The 18186-nt window shown below is 38.2% G+C and overlaps 1 protein-coding gene and 1 pseudogene across 1 annotated transcript in view; both read right to left on the bottom strand.

Annotated features, from left to right (window-relative positions):
- Positions 1–18186, bottom strand: part of SCN2A (sodium voltage-gated channel alpha subunit 2) — a 152032-nt gene that overhangs the window by 104650 nt on the left and 29196 nt on the right. The window lies entirely within an intron of this gene.
- LOC100978048 (microtubule-associated protein RP/EB family member 1-like) lies at positions 870–1654 on the bottom strand (annotated as a pseudogene).

Here is an 18186-nt window from a genome sequence, read left to right as displayed (position 1 = left end):
TTCCATTCAAATCTCAGAGATGTGAGCAAATCCCCAAAAGCGTTGTTAGATGAAAGAATTGGACACACCTCGTTTCCCAAAAAAGCGTAATACATAGAAATTTCAGAGATAATTGGAAAAATTTCCAGAGAAATCCTCAATGAAAATACAGCTCTTCAACCCAAAAATCTCAGGGCTGAAACACACCCTGTGTTCATCCAGGCAACAATGCCTCTTGCTTTTTAGCCGGGATGCAGTTGGTCAATGACACCAAATGGATTTACAGAGCAACCTTTAGAACTTTCCTTTGGGGCCAAAGTCTAGGCCTGTGAGGTTGCAAGCAGCCCTGTAAGGCCTGTGATGACACCAGGTTCCAAAGGTTCTGATGTCTGGCCCTTCTTTCCAACATACAATGTCAAACACATAAGATGTTCTGATGTGTTACATTTGATATTTTGAATATGGAAGCATATTTTAAATATTCTTTAGGCATTAACTTATTACAAAATTCTCTACCAAGATTTCACATTAGGTTAAAATTCAATTCAGTCTTCACATTTCTGTACCAAGGTCTCCACCTCGGCATATTACCAAACACCTTCTCCAGCAATCAATGTTACCTACATGCACATGGTGAGCCCCATGGTCAGCCTCTTTGTTTCCCAGGTGAACTAACCAGATGTTAATGTTGCTCTGCTGCACAGTAAAACTCCCAACTCAAACTCACCAAAAAAGGAGTGAAACTCTGCAAAATGCACTTTAAAAAGAGGTACTTCATGCTCATAAAAAGAAACCAGTGAGTCTTCTAAGAATAATAAAAGGGAGTATTTAACAGTTAAGCACAAGATTTGGAGTGCAGAATTTGGATAAGGCTCTCCTGGTTCGGGTTGTTAAAACTCTCCTTGTTCCTCCTGTGGGCCCCTTTCATCGGATATCATGAAGTCTTCATCTGTGGCATAGAGAATGTCTACAGTCCTCTGCAATACAGGGTCATTGTGCCCCTCGTTCTGCTGGCAAATCAGTTCATTGTTCCTTAGCTTTCTGAAGTAGAAATCTCTTTCTCCAAGGCTTCAATGGCAAGTTTCAATACACTGACCTGCTAGCATCAATTTGACCCTGCAGCACTCCTACTGCCCACACCAGGATTTTTTAATACCACCCTGGGGCCAGCCTTAGAAGCTGCAGTTATTTGTGGAAATGGTCCTATGTGGAGCTGGATTGCTAGAGCTGAGAGGTTACTTCGGTTTATTCAGAACTGGAGCAACAATAGAGGGAGCCACTTCAGTTTCTTGACCTTGTCCGGCAGCCACAGGGTTATAGTCTTTTTCATTGCAGTTTGCATCAAAAAACTTCTTAAAGTACTGAATGAATTCAAAATTGTCCTGAAACTTTCCTTTTCCTAATTGTCCACAGAAATTACTTTGTCATCACCCACCCTCTTAAAAATACTGCTTGTAGTATTTTGAAGTTATGAATGTATTCATGGAATTTCACCTTCTTCAAGGCAATGGAGCCAGGGAAGAGGATGACCATAAAGCGACAATAAGCAGCCCCTGAGCACAATTGTTCCATCTTTGTCAAATTCAACTTCAGGAGACTCATTGATCCAGGCCAGTATGTCACGTAGAATTAGGTTGTCATTGGTGACTGATGTCAAGTGTATATTCACTGTCATCTTTGGCTCCTGGTGGAACAGTCTACTGCCCACACCCAGCCCTGGTTCCATCTTCATCTTGTTCAAAATGCTTGACCAACATTCTTTAGATATTCCATTAAATGATTGTTATGTCCTAAGACACATTTTGCTTTTCTTTAACAGAAATGCATACCAATCTTACTATGATGATCTCTGGGAAATATGATTCAGTGTATAGATAATCACCTTACATCTAACTTTCCTAGGAAAAATAAGTTAACTATATAAAAGAAATATACCTGTATATAATGGAAGCATTTTTATTTTACTGTAGGTAGACTGGCAATACATTGCTGCAACGTTTTAAAATCTTCAGATGTATTAAGTGCATGTTAGCAGACTTCCAAGAACTCATTCAACCGTCTCTAAATGGCTCATCAGCAGGAAGGCCACCTCTAATCTGATTACATAGTAGTTTGGTTTTGATGGATGGATTATACTGGAATCACAGAATTCCAATTCTGGATTTTAATAATCAGGTAAGAAAGAAAATTTCCCAGGATATGGTTCTCTTTATGAGGGTGAGGTATTTCCACTTGTTTGATATACCTGAATATTTCCAGCTCAGTTTTCCTCATTTCTTCTTTTCGTCAAAGACTTCTACCTAAAATTTTTCCATCAGTCCCCGTTCTCTTTTATGGGGGAGAAAAAGCAGCCTCTAAACTCCTCAGTGGAACAGTAGATCTGAATGTCTGGGCATCTTCCCCATGAATAAGCAGGTAGAGCCAGGATCAGAAGGTCTTTGAAATAATAATAATAACAGGCTGGGCGCAGTGGCTCACGCCTGTAAACCCAGCACTTTGGGAGGCCGAGGTGGGCAGATCACGGAGATTGAGACCATCCTGCTAACATGGTGAAACCCCATCTCTACTAAAAATACAAACAATTAGCCAGGCGTGGTGGCGGGCACCTGTAGTCCCAGCTACTAGGGAGGCTGAGGCAGGAGAATGGCATGAACCCAGGAGGCGGAGCTTGCAGTGAGCCGAGATCGCGCCACTGCACTCCAACCTGGGCGACAGAGCCAGACTCTGTCTCAGAAAATAAATAAATAAATAAATAAAATAATAATAAAACAATGCTCAAAAAATAGCTACATTCCAAAGTGTATGTAAGCATGCCTGTGTGTATGAGAGAGAGAGAGAAACAGACAGAGAGAGAGAGAGAAAGAGAGAGAGAGAGAACTAGAGAGGAGTGAAGGAGAGCATAGGAGACCATGGGTTCATTTCTTCATGTAATGTCAACACTACCTAAATTGTGGCACACTACTGGCTTCTTGATTTGTTATCTCATTGATCCTTGCATTATTTGTGAAGGAAGTAGTATTGTTGTCACTTTTCAAATGTGGGAGTGATCAGGGTGTATAGATGTTGAATAATTTGCCATTGCCACTCTGAGCCAGAGTTTAAATTCACATGTGTCTGATTTCAAATACTAAGTATAGTCCATGTTCCATTTCTCCCCCAGGGTAAGAAATGCACCACTGAGCTACAAGTTAAGAAGGGAAATATGATATAAGTCTGATTTTCTAAAAGTCACTGGATCCCTTTCTATACCTAAGATGTTTATAGAATCCCACAGGTCCACTGCTATTAGACAAATTTGTGACCCAGTACAAATAACACAGTTTCCCCTTATAATCTTGCTATTGCTATTATGGGACTAGCTTAACCTCTGCCAGAAAGCGGAAGTTGTTTTCTCAATACCTTCACATGCACCATAATGAATGTACTCTTATCCCAGGCATGGAGGATGAGCTTACACATTTACAAGGAACTCTCTTCTGCAATACTGTATACATCTCTCCTCATATTCATTTATTGATGAGTTAACCATTCTTGTGACTCCAGCTTACACTTATATGATGCCCTCAACATAGATCCCTAGTCCTGAGTGCTCATTCAGGATCCTATCACATATTCCCAACAATCTATAGCTAAGGTCTCCTGGGCTGTAGGTTCTTGGAGCCCCAGGTGAACATTTCCAAAATTGAACTTATCTTCCTTAGAAATTTATACCATTTGTTAAATATTTCCATTTCCTTCCTTTTTCTTCTTTTTTCCTAAGTTAGAAGTATTTTTCCTGACTTAGTTGTTTCACTCCCTTTCCTTTAATTTATGATCTTTGTCACCAAGTCTTAATATTTCTACCGCTAGGAAATACCTCTATGATTTGCTTCTGCCACTGCATCTTCATTACCATCAATGTGTTTCCTGAACAGATACATAACAGGACACATCATTTATGTATTCAACAAATAATGTCAAGTTCCTCAGGTGAAAAACCTTACAGCCATCCTTGATTCCTTCCTCTCTCATACACTATGTCATAACCTCTAGTGACCTTTTTGTTCTATATTCAAAATATATCTTGGATCCAATCATTTCTCACCTCCTCTACCATTAGCACACTGGTTCAAGTTGCCACCATCATTCACTTAGATTACTGCAATTGCTAGGGCCAGTAATTTATGAAGTACAGTGCAAAACTGATAATGTTGAGGCCCCAGCTGCGAGTGGTGCCTTGCACCTATAATCCTAGCTACTCCAGAGGCTGAAACTGGAAGATTCCTTGAGGCTAGGAGTTGGAGACCGGCCTGAGCAACATAGCAAGACCTGTCTCTAAAAAAAAGAGGAAGACACTTGTTTAAGTAGCAGGAAATTAAAAGATTATGCAACATAGCTTTTTTCTTATTTATGCAAACTGTCTACTGATCTGATGGCTTTTATTTGCTATTTAATGTTGTACTCATTGGAGCAGGGAAACACTTGCAGGGCAAACACAGAGCCATATGAGTGTCCCTGATTCAGAGCAGAAGATAATGTCTGCCCCCATCCCCCACTGGCAAATTCCCCTTCCCACCAGTTGCTGGACTGAAGCAACCTGCCCTCAATTGGGGTCAGAGAAGTCAATCTACCCTTCCCATGAGCCTGCCACCCAAACTGGTGGAAGGTCAACCCCCAAAGCATTGGAACTCTGCACCTGACATGCCTGGATTAGAGGTGGGTGAGAAGCTCTCTCCCACTGAGTCTCTCACCTGCCTTGGCACTTCCAGCCTGAGGTGCATTCCTAACTGCAACTTGACCTGAGCTTGTGAGCAAATCCCCGACAGGCTTAAGGGCAGCAGAACACAGACATCTTCCCACCAGCAGCCCAGCATTCTCCCTGTTGGAGGGTGGCAATAGTTGCTGGGAAAAGGTGAAGAAGGGGGCACTGAGTGGCCTGGGCAGGGAGCAGGGGTGCAGGTAGTGTTGAACCTATCCACAGCAGGAAGTACCAGACACTGAGCACCCAGAACATGCTCCACAGTCCCATGACTTTCACTTACAAAACCTAAATTCAAACACAAATTATTAAAATTATCAAGATGGTGACTGCAGAGCATTAGGCTCCATGTGTGGGGCCCTTCTTAGCATGGAGCCTTGTGTGGCTGCCCATGAAGCCAGCCCTGGTAATAATGTCTAAATTGGTCTCCATGCTTAATTTTTGGCCTCCTTCAGTTTATTCTCAATGTAGTAGCCAGATTCCTTTGAAACGCAAAAACAGTCGAGTCACTATTCTGCTCAGAACTCTACAGTGACTCTCTATTTACTCAGAGGAAAAGTCAAAGTATGAGCCATGGCTTGTGTTGGCCTGCAAGGTCTGCCCACCCCCCTCACTTCCTTCTCTCATGTCGTCTCCTGCCCTGTACTTTCTCACATGGCTACTTCTCGCCAAGCACTCTAGACACTCCCAGCTCATGGCTTTGCACTTGCTTTCATCTCTGCTTGAAATGCTTTCCTCCCAGAAATTTGCATGGCTCATTCCCTTAGCACTTACTAGTCTTTGCTCAAATAGGACCTTCCCAGTGATGCCTTCCCCAACCATGCTATATAAAATTGAACACCATCCCTTACAACTGAAAACACACACACACTTTCACACACTCTAACCACATCTCCTTCCTTATTTCCCTCTATAACTTCAACTTCCCCTAATAAAATATCTATTTTTTTAGAGATAGGGTCTTGCTCTGTTGCCCAGACTAGTGTGTAGTGGCAAAGCTCACTGCAGCCTCGACCTCCTGGGCTCCAGTGATCCTCCCACCTCAGCATTCCAAGTAGCCAGAACTAGAGGCACATGCCACCCTGCGTGGCTAATTTATTTTATTTGTAGAGATGAGGGTCTTGCTATGTTGGCCAGGCTGGTCTTGAACTCCTGGCTTTAAGCAATTCTCCTGCCTTGGCCTCCCAACTGGCTGGGATTAAAGGCATGAGCCAACATGCCTGGCCTAGTATGAAACTTATTAATAATTATTTACATTGTTTATTATTTGTCTCTGTACATTGCAATGTAAACTACATGTCTTAGGTCAGGTTCCCCAGAGACAGACACTGAGATGTGGCTTAATGGGAAAGTGATTAGTTAAGGAAGTACTCCTAGGATCAATCAGGAAAGGAGTGGGTAAAGCTGCAGGTCTGGATGGGGAAGGAGCCAAGCTAAGGTGTAATTCCCAACAAAGCCCTACAGAAGTGGCTTTATTATGATCCCACAGGACAACTTTGGAGTACAAATTATGTATTTGAGTTTGTCCCTATATGAAGCAAGGGATCTGTACAAGACTGCAATAGTCAGTCTTCGCTAAGGATATGGGTGGGGGCACGTAAACTCCCCGGCACTTCAGACTTGGTGCTGAAGTGGAAAAAATGACTCAGATAATCTGAAGACAGTTCTCTAAAGCAAGACACAGGTACAGATTCTTAAAAGCAGAAACACTCACCTGCCAGGAGAGCGACACAGAGATAACAATAAAAGGGACTAAGGTGATCTAGTTTGGGTGAAGCAATGTGATGTTTATTTTATTAATGAGAACAAGAGTTTTTTCTTTTCTTTTTACTCTATCGCTAGTGCTTAGGACAATCCCTGGCACAGAGTAGGGATTGAGTATATAGATAAATAATTGTATTGCATACCTTCTATGGTCCAGGCTGTACAATAGTCTGAGTACATAGTAGAGATAAACATAGGCCTTGCAAGACAAATTACCATTGCTTTTAAAGGTTCTATCTCCTGCATTCAAATTTACAGAATGTATTGGTCTGTTTTCACGCTGCTGATAAAGACATACCTGAGACTGGGCAATTTACAAAAGGAAGAGGTTTAGTGGACTTACAGTTCCACCTGTTGGTTGGGGAGGCCTCACAATCATGGCAGAAGGCAAGAAGGAGCAAGTCACATATTTCGTGAATGGTGGCAGGCAAAGAAAAAGGGCTTGTGCAGGGAAACTCCCCCTTATACAACCATCGGATCTTATGAGACTTATTCACTATCACAAGAACAGCACGGGAGACACCTGCCCACATGATTCAGTTACCTCCCACTGGGTCCCTCTCACAACACGTGGGAATTCAAAATGAGATTTGGGTGGGACACAGGCAAACCATGTCACAGAATTAATGTCATCTATCTCCCTCCTCCTTCCACTAATCTCTATCAAGTTCTGTGAATTGTGCTTCTGAAATTACATATCTATCTCTTCCCTTCTCATTCCATTGCCAACATGCAGATTCAATATTTTATTATAATTAACTGGGTTACTGTAAACAGATAATCTCCATTCTTCTGTTTGTTTCCCATCCATCTATTTTATATATAATTACTAATATAATATTTTTAAAAACTTGGCTGTAGTTATAATAATAATCTGTCTAAAAACTTTATCATTTAAGTCCAATTAAAAGTTCAAATATGTTATCCTTTTGTGCTCTGATCTTAGCTTTCATTTCCATCCTTTATACCTTTTTGATGATGTTCAACCAAAGATTAATTATTTTCTGTTCCCAATCTCTCCACTTCCTCCCCTTTGTACCTTTGCTCAGTTTCTTCCATTTGAAATGAATTGTCTTCCCTATCCCAACCAATGAATTCAACATAAACTTATCAAAATTATCTCAAATACCATTTGGTCTAAGAAGACTCTCTTCGTCTCCTGAGATGGAAGCTAACTCCCCCTTCAGAACTCTTGGGACACCTCCTAGATAATGTGGTATATGGGAAAGAGTATGGGTTTTGAATCAAATTATTGGGATTGAAATCCAGTTCTGCCATTTAGCAACTCAGTGACCTTGAGTGAGGCTCAAACTCTCAGAGCCTCAGTTTTCTCATTACTAAGATTCCTCTTCCTGGCATGTAAAGAATGCTTCCTTGCCTCCTTCCTTCCTTCATTCCTTCCTTCCTTCCTGCCTGCCTGCCTTTCTTTCTTGACTTCTTTCTTTTTCTTTTCTCGTTCTCTCTTTTTCACAAGGTTCTGCTCTGTTGCCTATGCTGGAGTGCAGTGTTGTGATAAAGACTCACTGCAACCTTGACCTCCCAGGCTCAAGAGATCCTCCCATCTCAGCCTCCTAAGTAGCTGGGACTACAGTGCACACCACCATACTTGTCTAATTTTCTAACATTTTGTAGAGATGGGGTTTTACTATGTTGCCAGCGCTGGTCTCCTGGCTCAAGTAATCCCCCTGCCTTGGCCTCACAAACTGCTGGGATTATGGCTATGAGCCACCTTGCCTAGTCCAGCTTTCCTTTCTAGTCTTCCCTCTTACCAACCCCCATGATAGGATTAGGCTTTGTGTCCCCACCCAAATCTCATCTTAAATCGTAATCTCCATAATCCCCGAGTGTCAAGGGAGAGACTAGGTGGAGGTAATTGAACCATGGGGGTGGTTTCCCCAGTGCTGTTCTTGTGATAATGAGTGAGTTCTTACAAAATCTGATGATTTTATAAGGGGCTCTCCCCTCTTTGCTCAGCACTTCTTCCTGCTGCCTCGAGAAAAAGGTGCCTTGCCTCCTCTTTGCCTTTTGCCATGATAGTAAGTTTCCTGACGCCTCCCCAGTCATGCCAAACTTAGAATCAATTAAACCTCTTTCCTTTGTAAATTTCCCAGTCTCAGGCAGTTCTTTATGGCAGCAAGAAAATGGACTAATATACTCTACCAGTGTCTTATGGTACACACAAAATATAATGTGCTCACGGTCTTCTAAATTTTCACACTAATCTCTGTGTTTCCACTTCAGGGGTATTGTTTAAGCTATTTTCACTACCTGAAGTTCATGACACCAATTCAACCCAGAAGACAATAGCAGTTTAAATCTCAAATACATTTTCCATGCACACTTTCACATCCTTCCAGCTGGGTACACCCTTTCACTTTTTCAAGCTTAAGAACATTTGTTTTTCACACACCATTTTTTCTATTTAAGTAATTGCCTTCAAGTAAGATTATGATGTACTCCTCTTTGTAACTCTTGCAGTACATAAAGCAATGCCTTGCAGAAAGTAGATATTCATTAAAAGAGCTGAATAACAGAAGATTTCAAATAGAAGCAGCATTGAGCAAACTCTCATGTTGAAAAGAGGCTGGGGGTGAAATAGCCTCTGTCGATTCTAGAGGGCAGATCTAAGGTTACTATGAATGTTATAGAAAGCAAAATGTTGATAAAATATGTTGAAGTAAATTAAAACAGACCAGGCTTGAAGAAGTTCTGAGCAGACAAATCCAAGTGGCCCTCAGAAGTAACCTAAACTTTGCTTGATTTGCAAACATATGCAAAACTCAACTTGAACTATTTCTTATAAATGCCTAAAGAGAAATGAAACTTAAGGCTAACCAATCAGAAGCTGCCAACTCATGTAGTAATACAAGTAGGAACTTTTCAGCAAGATAGACCAAATAAGGCAACTATATAATTGCAACCAATTAAATATTTCCTTTGCTTTATTTCTACATTCTCCCTATAAAAGCTTTCTCTTTGAGTTTTCTCAAGTGGCCTCAGAACCACTTTTGGTTTGGAGCTGATTCAAGAATTACCATTTGCTCAAATAAGCTCTTTAACATTTTATTGTTTCTCAATTTACTTTTTAACAACTATAAGTAACAATGTTCAAATTCTGAGATTTGCATAAAAATATGAGTATTTTTAAATATGAAATAATCCTCAATTACTAGCAGATACTGCAGTAAGGATGCCTGTCTGAATAATTAGAATGTATAATTCCCCAAATATTTTCAACCTCCAGATTCTATGATTGCCTTAAAAAAACACCAGGCATTACATTATCTTTTACTAAGTAAGAAAAAATGAAGACAGAATTAAACTAATTTTTTTTTGAGACGGAGTCTTGCTCTGTTGACACCTGTCTAATTTTTTGTATTTTTAGTAGAGATGGGGTTTCACCATGTTAGCCAGGATGGTCTCCATCTCCTGACCTCGTGATCTGCCCACCTCAGCCTTCCAAAGTACTGGGATTATAGGCATGAGCCACCGCGCCCATCCAGAATTGAACTAATTTTTAAGATCATTGACATAAACTCTGGATTAGAGATAACTCAACATCCAGAAGGTGGTCACAGAACATGTTAGCTTCCTGATGAGTGATTGAGACTGATTCCTTTTTACTGTGGGCTTGCTGGGCTTGATGAAAAACTTCCAGTCTCTAGTGCTGATTGCATCATGTGGGGTCTTCATAAATATGTGGTACTGAATTAATAATGGGGCCTAACCTGCATTTGTACAACCAAATCAAAAGGTGTCAAGGGAGAAGATGAAGTAAGGAAAGACCTTACCAGTGAAATCTGGCTTACTTTTAAAATACAACTAATCACAGTTTCTTGGACTACAATGAAGAAAGCATTCGAGAGCAATGGCGTAGAAGTTTTCTTGTCACTTTTTAGCACCAAGAATGAATCTATTTGTCTTTGTTGGGCTCATATTATAAATATATTTTCAGCAAAACATGTCAAAATATGTGTCCAGACATTTTTTTTAAAATTAAAATTAGTTACCTTGGAGGGCCAGGCACTTAACACAAAAGTACTATGGCCCAATAACTTTGGAATTCCTTCTTTTGGAATTGTTGCGTTTGTATTTTTAGGGAGCTAATTCACAAATCTTTTTTTTTTTCCTAAGTATTTTTGGCAAACTGTTTCTAGCTACACCTTATTATGAAATATCATTCATTTTGAAGAACTCTTATTACTATTTGGCATGACCAATTCTTCTGAGCAAAACAAACAGACAAAAAAAGGCAGTAATTTTAGAGCCAGACAAAACTGGTTTACATCTTACTCTCCTACTTTCTAGCTGTGGTTCTTTGGTCAAAATACCTAGATTATTGTGAGGATTAAAGAGTATAACTTGGCTGAGTGCAGTGGCTCATGCCTGCCATCCCAGCACTTTGGGAGGCCGAGGAGGGCAGATTATGAGGTTAGGAGTTCAAGACCAGCCTGGCCAACATGGTGAAAACCTGTCTCTGCTAAAAATATAAAAATTAGCCAGGCGTGGTGGCGGGTGCCTGTAATCCCAGCTAGTTGGGAGGCTGAGGCAGGAGAATTGCTTCAACCCAGGAGGCGGAGGTTGCAGTGAGCCGAGATCACACCACTGCACTCCAGCCTGGGCAACAGAGCAAGACTCTGTCTTGGAAAAAAAAAAGGGTATAACTCAAGTAAAACATCCAGTATACATAACAGATACTACTAATGCTCTTTTCTCTGTCTTTCAAGCTCTTACATATAGCACTGTACTAAGCACAATGAATGAAACCAAATCATAAACAATAAACCTAATCTTTCAGTATTTACAATCCAGCTAATCATTTAACAAAAATTTTGAAATGTCTACTAAGGGCCAGTCTTCTTCCAGATGCTTGGGATACAGTAATGAACCAAACAGACAAAACCTTGCCCTTGTGGAGCTTATATTCTAGGTAACCCAGTGGAGGGATACAGATAATGCCCAAGTAAGGCAAATATAGATTCTGACATGTGGTACTAATTGCTCCAGGGAAAGAAAATTTATGAAAAAGAGAGAAAAAATAATCAGGGTTGGAGAGGAGAAGGATGTATTGCAATTTTAAATAGGGTGGTCATGGAGAAGCTTGCTGAAGAAATGAGGTTTAACAAAAGCCCTGAAGGAAAGTGGAGAATCTAGCCAAGTCATGAGCCTCCCTAGATGAATGGGTTCCATGGGGAATTAATGCATCAGAAGAGTTATGGAATGATGTTCACATTTGAAAAGGCCTGTTGGAAGGTAACACTGAACGAATGCAATAAAACAAGGCAGTAGAACATCAACAGGAATAAGAAAGTAGAGCAGGTAGCAGTGACACTGGGGACAACAGCAGTTGCTGCCAACCTCAGTTAGGCCTGCCATCTGGTTTCACAGCAGTTTCACCAGTGACACCTGTGACATAAATGTCAAGATCAGAGCCCAAGCCAGACCCGGAGAAGCAACAATCATACCAGAAATAAAGGGGAGCTCTCTGCCATTCTATGTCCTTGGCTTGAGAACAGAAGGAGGATGATGAAAGCAGGATAGCCAAGCCCGGGCTGCCTGGAAAAATCCAAATCTGGATGGCTGCCTGCAGGGTGGACCCAAGAACAGCTTTACGGATATGAAAAGTACAGCAGCCAAATTTAGCAACTAGAAACAGCTAGACGTCAGAGAAGTGGACAAGGCAAAATATTGCCTGTCCTTAATGCCTGGAAATATTTATTGAAATCTTAAAAGATTAGAAAAGGGATTCTGTTTTTAACCAGGGTACAATTTTTAAACTAGGCAATAGTAGCAACTAAATGATATAGCTACACATCAGGTATTTGTACAAAATGTTCTTTTGTTTGTTTTTGTGTGTGAAAAGTGTTTTGGTAATGTATTTTTCTATTCAATATAGGGGTAGCTATATTCACTAGCATATTCCATTACTTCCAGTCATTCCTAATACATTACAGAGAACAAATAACCACTCTGTTCCTCGGTTCACTCAATCTCTTGACCACTGGAGTTTTTCCTTTCTTTCTTTTTTTTTTTTTTTTAAATTTTTTCTCCCCTACTTAGAATAAGGATAATCCCTCTCCTGGTTAAATCCATAAATATACTATTGGAATAAATTCAGATTATTGGGAGTAAGTAAACCATTTTTTTGTGTTGTGAAGCAATAAAATATTTTGAATTCATTTTCTTCTTTTTCTTAATATTATTAAATATCAAGTTTTGCCTACAGGAATGAATTGAGAAGGAGTATTTTATACAAAAAGAAATTTTATTTTGGATTCTGTATTTTAAAATATTTTGTATAGCTTCATGCATGTGAATGTTAAAAGTATGTCTGGAACTCATTAGATGGTTGGATTTTGACCAGCATCTCTATCCATGTGCACAGATACAGGAGCCCACATATGTCAGATTCATGTGATTTCTACCCCACCATATTGCTGCATCAGTTTAATCTACAAATGAAAACAGAAAAAACAGCAGGCTGGAGAAGAAAAAAGGGCAAAAGGCTCAGAAAAACTTACCGTCTCCCCCCAATAAAGTGACCATTTGCATTCTATATATTCATTACCAGGCTGACACTCATGAGAGACATTTTCCGTTGATTTTTCTCACTCCCAACCAAAATATATGGAAATAATTAAAAGCAAAGACTGATCTCTAAAAGCAAAAGCAAAGCATCATCATTTGGAAATTATCAAAGGGCAAGAAATGACTCATACATTTTTTGAAAATTTCAAATCATAATCACAAATTATAAACTACATTTTATTTTGGGTTCTCATAAAGAAACAGGGAGAAAGAGAGAGAGGGAGGGAGGGAGAGAGAGAGAATGGTTTTAGTTCTATAAAGAAAATATTTTTCAACATTAAAGAATTTATAAATTGTAAGATATGACTAAGATTTAGAATTAAATCCCTACTTTATAAAAAAGATCTTGAGTGTGTTTTTTCTTTGTGTTGGCACTATAACCAATGCAAATTAAAATAATGGGTTTTGTGTTTGGAAGGGAGCCTCCCAAGAGATCATTTAGTCAGGCTTCTTATATTCATTAAGGATTAAACTAAAATCAGAGACAGATGGTTTTGTCACATATCTCAGAACAGAGATTTCACAACTTCCTTTGAGTGCTTATTCAACTCTTTAATCACCATCTAACTTATTCCTTAGTTATAATTTCTATCAATATTAACACTATCTAGACTATTTTCACTAGTACTTCATTGGATGAAAATGGAAGCATTATGCACATTGCTATAAGAGATTTATCAAGAGAAAATTGCCAAAATGTTTATTTAGCATTTTATTTATTGGCATTTTGAAAGGATCTATTCCCATTGGTTGAACCAAGATCCAATGACTTTGTTACAATTGCAGTAGAGTTAAAACACTGGCTGATTGTGACCATAATTCCTATAATTCTCAGCCTTCAGTCTACATTTTGCCCACCCTCTTTCTCATTTCATCTGAAGATAATTAAATGCTAATTTGATTAATAAGTTCTTGATTATTATGAAATAATATGAAATAGTTAAAGGCATGAACACAGAGATTCCTAACATGTTGTATTCTAATTGTCACTCCGTATAGCGCATTGTATTTGTGTGTGCGTGTGTGTGTGTGTGTGTGATTTCCCTCTTTGATCCATGGATTGATTATTCAGAAGTCTGTTGCTTAATTTTGTAAAAAGGGGCCTTTTCTATATATCTAATTGTAATTGATTTCTAATTTAATTCCATTGTAGTCAAATACTCTTTGAAATGAAGTGTGACTAATTTTATGGCCTAGCATAACACCACCTGTGGAATGTTCCATGTGTATTTGAAAAGAATGTATATTCTGAAGTTGTTGGGTATAATATTCTATAAATGTCAGTTAGGTCTGCAGGTTTGATCCCTGATAATGTTATTCAAGTTGTCTATATCATTGATTTTTTGTCTTCTTGTTCTAGCAACTACTGGGATAAAATTGATAAAATCTCTAACAATTATTGTGGATTTCTCTGCTTTTTACTTTGCCATTTTTTTCTTCTCGGATTTTGAAATTCTACTTTGTTATACCCTTTTAAGATTGTCATGCCTTGTTACAAATTGGCCTTTTTTTCCCAATAAAATGACCATTTTTATCTGTGTTGGTATCCTTTGTCTTAAAATCTACTTTTTTGATATTCATATAGCCATATCAGCTTTCTTTTGCTTAGTGTTTTCATGCTGTATCTTTTACTGATTTTTTTTACTTTCAACCTGTCTGTGTTATATTTAAAATATGTGTTGAAAACAGCATACCACTGAACTTTGCTCTTTATCCAGTCCGACAATCTTAAGAGTAGTGAAAATATACATCCACAAAAAGACCTATGCAAGAATGTTCATAGTAAACTTTTTTATAATAGTTAAAACTTAGGAACAACTCAAATGCTCATCAATAGGTAAATGAAACATTATTATAACATACTTATATAGGAGAGTGCTACTCAACAACAAAAAGTTATGATATACTTACATACGCAACAAAATGGTTAAATCTAAAAAAAAAAAACTGTTAAGTGACAAAAGCCAGGAAAAAAAGTAACATGCTTTATGATTCTACTTATGTGAAGTTTTTGAGCTGGTAAAACTAAGCTACAGTGATAGAAATTGGAGCAGTGGTTGTCTCTGGGAGAAGGAGGGATTGACAGGAAAAGGGTACTGGGGTGATAGAAATATTCTACATCTTAATTGGAGCAGTTGCCAGACAGGGGAATACATTTGTCAAAACTCAAAATAATATGCACTTAAAAATATCTGTATTTTATTTTATGGAAATTGTATTTCAATTAAAGAAAATGGCATGAGCCCAATCTCCACTACCTTTTGTCTACTTCCTATTTTCCATAGTCTATATTGGTTACACCAAGCCAGGCTGGGTAAGCTGAGACATGCTAACCATGTTTACACTGTCTTGCTGACTCTCTTTCAGTTGACAGAATTCCTATCGAGTATCTCCTATGTACTATCTCCATGTGGCCAGCAATAAGACTGTAAGCTTCTCTGATATGAATCATACTTTAATGGGAAGCACAAGTCCAATTATGCCTCTTAGATAATTCTCTCCAAAATAATTAGGAGGTGGCTCCTTCTGGGTCTTTGCTCATAATACCATTCATACTCTTTGCTTCCAAAGAATTCAAAACCTAATTAGGTTGTCAAAATAAATACAGAGAAATTTAAGTAATAACACCAAGTCCAGTAACAACATAAGAGAACAACATACAAAAGCAATCCAAGACAGCAAGGTAGTACCCGATTTATCTGTAGTAATAATGACAAGCTTGAACAGATTTTTAAAATTTTTACAAATGTTTTTATGCACAGTATCTTACTTATCATGTACAACAATCCTAGAAGGTAGATCAGGGAGTTATAAACATCCTCATCTTTTAGATAAAGAAATTGAGTTTTTAATCAGGCTACGTCACTGGCCAAGCAAATAAGCGATAGATGCAAGACTGCAACTAGTATTTTGACTCCTGCTCCCAAAAAGGATTTATTCTATATTGCTTTTTGTTTATAAAAGGTTAACAGCATTGAGATCTGAAGTTGATGTGCAGAGGCTTCGTGGATGTGGTGATACTTACATTAGGCTTTAAAGGCTGGCCTGGAGTGAGAGAATATTTCAATTGAAAGGGAAAATTATGAGCAAAGGCCCAAACCCAAGCAGGACCTGACTCTGACCTATAGGAGAAAGCAAAGCAGGTTGGGACAATAGCAGATGAGAAAATTAGTTGGACTGGGGTGGAGGTTCTTGCCTTGGTCAAGTTACAGATTTTATACAGAAAGGGCGATAGTAGCCAGAGTCCAGAGGTATCAAATACAATGCTGAAAGTCAATGGCAACTTGCTGAGGCTTTTTAAAAGGAAAGTAAAATATTAAGAAGAAAACTCTATTACAAAATATGTTAAATATTATAAATTATCAATGTTACAAAAAAAGTGATATGATACATATTTAAATTACAATTCTAGTACAGCTGTAAGAGTGGATAAGCAATGGGTGGGTTGTAAAGAAATGAAAGAATTAGGTGCACAAAACTTGTTTGAAATTTACTGTTAAGTGAATAAAAACAGTAGCAAAATAGAACGGAAGAGCACATTTTTCAGTATGAGAGAGAGCCATACTTGCTTGAAGGCATAAAAAAGGAGTTATTAAGAATAAGAAATTAAGAATGTGAAAAGAAACTTGCTTGAGGGGACTTTTGAAATAAGAAGGCTAGGATGGGGTCAAGAACAAAGAAGAAATTGTTAAGCTGTGAAATCAAGAGGGATAACATTAAGCATGGAGAAAAGTCAGAGTAACTGGATGAAGAGATTAAAGTAAACAACAGAGAAGATTAAATTCACCACAGCACCTCAGTCTTTTCCATAAAGCCCTGTGCAAGATGCTGCTGAAAAAGAACAGAAGAGAAGAATTGGGATTGAAAAATTCAGGAAAGAATAAAAAGGCCATTTGAATTATCACTGATAAGAAATGGGTTGTGTTGGTTGTTTTCAGAAGAAATAAGATGTTATAAATGTAAAAGTTAATATATAAATTTAAACACTTGATTTTAGTAAACATATATTTAAGTAAAAACATAAATTTAAGTAATAATTTATACATATATAGTATCTCCCTATGTTGAATTGACATTCTTTTTCCATTTGAATAAAGGAAAATAGAATGGTCACATATGAGGTCCAATTTTATCTGTCTAATAATCCATAAATGTAACAGAATAAAGCATCATAATAATGACCATTTTTGTTGAAATCTTACTAAGGCCAGGAATTGTCTTAAGTGTTTTACATGTACATTTCATTAATTCAATCTTCACAATAAAATGTAGGATAGGAACAATTATTAATCCCATTTTACCAAAGGAAGCCAAAATAAGTTTATTTCTTGCTTAAGAACACATTAGTGAGTAGGGAAGCCTGAATTTGGACTATGGCAACCTGAATGTGAGTCCAAGTTCTTGACCACCATGTTTGCTTGGTGGCTAAAACCATAAATATAAACTGTAAAATGTTACTCAAAGCTCCATTTCCTGATAGAGTTAATAATCCAATATTTTATTATGTTCTATTTTTCAATTATATTTAATTGACAATTAAAAATTGTACATATTTACAGTGTGCAACTTGATATTTGCATTGTGAAATGATTAAATCAAACTAATTAATATCTCCATCACCTCAGATATTTATATTTTGGTGGTGAGAACATTTAAAATCGACACATATCAATTTTTGAATATGCAACACAGTATTATTAACTACAGTCATTACATTGTACAATAGATATCCAGAACTTATTCCTCCTGTTTAACTGAACTTTTGTACCCTTTGACCAACATTTTCCATTCCTCCACCCCTACAGCCCTACCCACTAGCCCCTGGTAACCACCATTCTACTTTCTGTTTCTGTGAGTTTGACATTTTTAGATTCCATACCTAAGTTACATCATGCAATATTTGTCATTCTGTGCTTGGCTTATTTTACTCAACCTAATGTCCTCCAGGTTCATTCATGTTGTCACAAGTGACAGAATTTCCTTCTTTGTTAAGGCTGAAGAGTACTTCATTGTGTGTGTGGGGGTGTGTGTGTGTGTGTGTGTGTGTGTGCAATTCTTTATCCGTTCCTCATCTACAGATAAGACTTAGGTTGATTCCATATCCTGTCTATTGGAAA

The sequence above is a fragment of the Pan paniscus genome, chromosome 13, assembly GCF_029289425.2.
Source record: "Pan paniscus chromosome 13, NHGRI_mPanPan1-v2.0_pri, whole genome shotgun sequence".
Classification (NCBI taxonomy): domain Eukaryota; kingdom Metazoa; phylum Chordata; class Mammalia; order Primates; family Hominidae; genus Pan; species Pan paniscus.
The sequence above is the reverse complement of the archived record's forward strand: the minus strand, read 5'-3'. Positions and strand labels throughout refer to the sequence as shown.